The sequence below is a fragment of the Myotis lucifugus genome, unplaced genomic scaffold (genome assembly GCF_000147115.1).
Source record: "Myotis lucifugus unplaced genomic scaffold, Myoluc2.0 scaffold_4, whole genome shotgun sequence".
Taxonomy (NCBI): domain Eukaryota; kingdom Metazoa; phylum Chordata; class Mammalia; order Chiroptera; family Vespertilionidae; genus Myotis; species Myotis lucifugus.
In genome coordinates this window covers 1,217,006-1,223,005 of record NW_005871052.1, presented here as the reverse complement: position 1 = coordinate 1,223,005, position 6,000 = coordinate 1,217,006, and positions in this window count along the sequence as shown.

Below are 6,000 nucleotides of genomic sequence, written 5' to 3'. Positions count from 1 at the left end.
AGTCAGATATGAAATGTAGACACAGAATATGTTCCTAAGAACACTGAGGGGCAGAGAGATGAAAAAGTAAACTTTCTGGTTTACCAAATCAAGTTGTATGTTTGAAATATATACAATTTTTAATTGTCAATTATACCTCAATAAAGCTGGAAAAAAGCCAGTCTTCTGTTGCAAATGTTCTTCTATTGGTGGGTATTTTATTTGATGTAGAGTGTTGTGGGTTCAATTTTGTCCCCCCAAAAGATATGATGATATCTTAACCCTCAATACTTCTGTGTGACCTTAAGTTCATTGCAGATGTAATTAGTTAAGATGAGGTCATACTAGAATATGGCTGGCCATTAATCTAATATGACTGGCATCCTTATAAAAAGAGAGAGACACATAGAGAAAGTCATGGAATAACAATGGTAGAGATTGCAGTAATGAAGCTGCAAGGCATGGAATGTAAAAGATTGCCGCCACCATCAGAAGCTAGGAAGAGGAGAGAAAGGATTATACCCAGAGTCTCAGAATTAAACATGGCTCTGCTGACATCTTGATTTTGGACTTCTAGGCTCTAGAGCTGTAATTAAATTTCTATTGTTTTAAGCCACACAGTTTGTAGCAAGTTGTTATGCAAGTTCTAGTAAGCTGGTACATCAGACCTTTAAAAGTCCCTGTGATATGGGTTCAGTTCTTTGAGCGAAGTGGAATGTAAACTACAGAGACTATACACTAGGGATGCACTCAGCTGCAAAGCTGGCTAGCAAACCTAGCAACCCATTAACATGGAGCACTCATCATCTCAGTGCTGCTCTCTGGTGGCTCTGGATCTCAGCTAGATAATATTACACAGATTTATTGGTCTTCTGCCCATATTACATCCTGGGGTTAAATGGTGCAAAAGTCTTAGGGCCTGATGACTTTTATAAATAGTGCCTTCTCCATTGTTCCTGGTACTCTGGCTTCTCACTTTCCCTTCACACTTAAGCTGCATGAAATGATAATTATTTATACTCACAATCTTGATTCCTCTAACTTCTGTAACTAGCTGATTGTGAGTCTTTTTGTTGTTGTTCCCTTGGCAGTGTACCTGGAACCACTCTTGTCCTTCTGCTGGCTCTGGCACCTCATAATCCAATGTTGCAATTTCATTAGAACACTGCTCTGTTAGGGAAATGATAAATGATTTCAAATTAAGACTTTAGTTGACCATAAAGGAAGGCTTGTTGTCCATGTTAGCAAGCATGTTTTATCAGGGCCCAACAGTGTTTCATCCCATAGTTCTCTTAGATCTGTGACCTTTGAATCTTGCCTCCTAGTTGCTTTTAATGTATAAGCTGAGCTGTGTTCAGATGACTGAATTGGGACTCCTGATACTAGGATGCAACTAAAATGGAATAATATCTAAAGAGAACCAGAAAACCTGTATTTCATACCTGTATTTCAAATTGTATACCTACACTTATTATTATCAATATATTTTCTTTCAATGGCAGTTATGGGTGAATCCATATGTACCACTTCCCCCATCACAGTAAGACTCAGCAACACCATTTTGATAAACCGGTCTACTTTCACTGGATATGACTAATCACATTGTCATCTTAACCTTTCATAAAACCACAGAATGTGAGATCCTGTAATAAACCTATAGATCACCTAATTCCACTCCTGTATTTTATTTTTTTCTTGTGGATATCATTCCTGTTTTTTTGTTTGTTTGTTTGTTTTTTTTCAAGTTTACATTCAATATTAGTTTGTATTAGTTTCAGGTGTACAGGTTAGTTCACTCCTTTACTTTAAAATATGTGAAACATGAGGCCATGAAATAGGAATTGGCTTCAACGGGATACACAGATATTAAGTTAAGACCTAGTATTTCAGTCTCTTGACTCCGAGTCTTGATATTCTTCTCCATTGCCACACTGCTAGCAGTCTTCATCTAAAAACAAGTCCCAATGGGATGAATAGTTTCCTATTTTCATTGAGATGTTCCCCCTTATTATCCTCTATGTAAATTATTTAGCAGATTTTAGCTGCATTAGTTTTGATAACATATAAAATTACATTTATCTCAGCCAGCCTTATAGCAAGCTGAAATTACTATAGACAAAAAATCTCAATCTTTATTGACTATTCTCATTCAAAATGCCTCTATTGATCCCACTGCCCAAGGATGGTCATTCAGTACTCTATAAAGTCTGCATTATTATTGTCCAGTGATTACCGAGAGTGTAATCTGAAAGAAGAGACACTGGGGAGATCAAAATCAACATGTAGACTGATCAAAATGTATCTAAAGAAATTGAAAAGTTGTTCTATTCCAGACACTTCCAGGAGATGGCAGCATAAGGCAGGTCTGGATTCAAAGAAAACTGAACATTGAAAAAAGAAACTTTTCATCGTATAGTAGGTTTAAGATGGAATCATGACACCAACTAAAACCTGTATACAATATACAGATGACTCATCATAGAATTGTACACTTGAAACCTATATAATTGTATTAACCAAGCAACTGATGTGACAAGGTCGCATAAGTCACTAGCATGAGATTTACCAGGCAATGGTCATAGAGCATGTTAAAGGAAATACTGAGATTAAATACACCCTGAAAACTTCGTTTTAAATATTTATAAGTCAACACTGTCTTGTGATCAACAATGAGATGATAAGCATTTTCAAAGGAAGGTTCTAATAATATGTGAGAAAACTCACAGAATTTATGATATTCACCTTTTATTGATTGTCTGACATTTGTCAGGCACTGTGTCCTGGGTACTTATATACATAAATCATTTCATTTAATCTCTATCCTGTGATGTACCATTATCCAAATTTTATAGATGAGGAAATTGAAGTTTAGAGAATTTAAGCAATTTTCCCAGCAAACACAATTTATGCATACAATATAAAATCCCATCCAACATTTCTTTTTATATTTTTTATAATTTCTAACCTTCTCCCTTTGTACTTTTGTCCTTGATTCTTGACAACTTGAAAGTATGTTTACTTAAGAAAGTGTAATAGAGACAGCATAGAGTTTTGCTGCATTTCCAAGAAAAAGATATCCTCTTCATTCTCAGATGAAATAAACAATTCTGAGCTACCCAACTCACCAATTAACAATACATTTTTTTATTATTTCAATCCATTTGTGGTTTACCTTTATCTGACCTGGGCTCCTAGCCTTCCACTCTGATTGGGGGTCTGATTGACAGATGTAAAAAAGCAAATGCAAACTACTCTATAAACAGACTGTGTTTGCTCTCTGTTAACACTCGTGGTTGGCTCTAAACGCAGTATTTCTAGTATTAACCTGCGTCAAACAATTTGCTCTATTTACTGAAGCCTTGGGTTCCTCTTCACTCTGTGTAGATCCTGGTGAGCAGGATCACTAAATTCAATGGATTATATAGAAAGCTGGACCCATATCTCCTTCATTTAGTTTGCCCCCTTTTTTTCCTGCTTCTATAGTTTGAAATGCAAAAGAAAAACATGTCAGGTGTTATCAGAAGTCTTTTGGCTGCCTAGAGACCTCAGTGGATAGCATTTGTAGTCATGGTTATCACAGTTTAGGGTCTGGCAACCAGCCTTTCAAGGCCAAATTTCAATTCTGTCTATCCTAAAGCTGATTAGTCTCCAAAGAACTGACATAACACTTACTAACTTCAGCAAAGATTGGCATCTACACCAGCACATTGGCTCATTGTTTCATAATGATAGTTATAATTGTCAAAGGGATCATAATTACTTACCCTCTGATTAGCCATTCTCTCCCTCTAGCTTATATGGGAAGTCAAATTATATCAGGAGTTAGCTTGTTGTGCACAAGTATAAAACAAGTGGGAATGAGTTCCAAGATTTGACTGGTTAATAACATAAACCTCTGGCTCTTCTGCTTCCTAGTTATGGAATTTGGATGACCTACTTAAATTCACAGTACCTCAGTTGCCTACTCTATGAAATGGAGATAATAATAATGCTTACTACTTTGTGGAATTGCTGCTATGATTGACTTAATTAATAAATACAAAGTTCTCAGAATAATGTTTGGCACATATTAAATGCTCAAAATGCTAACTATTATTATTTTTATCATTTAATGTACCACTTCATTTGCATCCTGAATTCACTCCATTGGACCTCTCTGACCAGGCATATATAGACTTTCTTGTGGATCTCTTTACCTTATCAACTTCACTGTTTTTAATTAGTATCTGTATGTGGATAATGCCCAATTCTTTATCTCTATATTCCTGATAGCTCTTCTGAGTTTCACACATATAATCAGAAGCCAACTGAGCATCATCAATTAGACTGGTGTTTCCCAAACTCTTTTTATGGAATGACACACATAGAAAATGGAAATAATTTTTCCACACATTGAGGTTAATGCACAAAGTAGTACACAGCCTGAGGTGTTCAGTCTGACCAACTGAGGATTCTAGCTGCCTTAGTAAAAGTCCCGCCATGCTGAGGGCCAAGGGGATCAATTTCTCCATGTCTTGTAACACATTTGGGTTAGACAAAGCTCCAACCTAGATGTTTCACTAGGCATTTCACACTCAACATGTTCAACATAAAGTAAAGTAATTTTTTTTTGTTTACCCTCACCCAAGGACATTTTCCATTGATTTTTAGAGAGAGTGGAAGGGAAGGGGAGAGACAGAGAGCAAAACATCAACCAGGGCCGAGGATCGAGCCTGCAACCGAAGTACGTGCCCTTGACCTGGAATCAAACCTGAGACCCTTCAGTCCACAGACCAATGCTCTATCCACTAAGCCAAACTGGCTAAGACAATTATATCTTTCTTAAAGCCAGATCCTCTATCTATATACACTACCTCCCAGAACTGGAGCGTTTTCCAGATTTCTCCCTCTTCTTAACTTCCCTATTTAGTCATTAACTTCTGCCAGTTTTACCTATCAAATCTTCTGATCTCTGTGTCCTCTCCATTCACCATGGCCAGAGTTTAGCACCTGATCATCACTATTGTAATAGCTTCCCAAGCTATTGTTCTGTTCTGCTCCATTGCACCCCCAAATCCATCCTTCACAAACCACCTAAATCTAAAACACAAATTTTACCTTTTCATATTTCTGATTAAAATCTTTTATTGGATGACAACAGTTTAGAACTGTGGTTCTAAAACTTTTCTTCTAAAGTGTCATGCAAGAAAGAAAACCCCTTACAAAACCCTGAAAGGGAGTAAGGGTGGAGGATGGTGATAAACACTACAACTTTGAGAATTACTTGGAATCTTGTGTTTTATCTTAAAATTTCACTGGCATTTTGAACTCTCAATGATACTATGGTAATTTAATATAGAAATAATATTTCAAAATATATATCATAAAGTTAAAATTGATGTCTCATAAAAATTTACCATGTTCGTCCAATGCCTTGTCATACTTGTTAACACATCTTGAAAAACGCCAGTGTGAGAAACTGCCAAAGGATAAAGTCCAAGCTTCATAACCTGGCCAAGCTTCATAACCTGGCCTTGAAGGCCTTCAAAATATGGTCTCTGCTTATATTTCTAGCCTCTCTCTTTTTTTGATCCAGTGACACTCACCAAAGTGTACTTTTATGCCTCTACCATGCCTTTTCTGAATTCAGCAAAAAACCCCGCCATCTACCTCTGTCACAATTCCTTGCATTCAATCACCTGCATAATTCTATTCCTTTTAAGATCCAGTGCACATGTCTCATCTGTCACATCCTTCAAGAATCCTCCCTGCCACGTCACAGGTTGGGTTAAGTGCTCCCACAATGGTGTGAACTTATATATTGGTCATAACACTTAACCCACTGCATTGACATTCTTTTCCTTTTGCAGTCTCTAAAATATAAGCTCCTCAAGAACAGATTCTATATATAAATCAACTTCTAAGTGTTCAATAAATTTTTTAAACATGCAACTGACTCCTGTTTATTTTAGGCTTCCATTGTGGACCAAGCCCCCCTTTGACTGATGAGTCATTTCCTTAGATACAGTAATATCATCAATC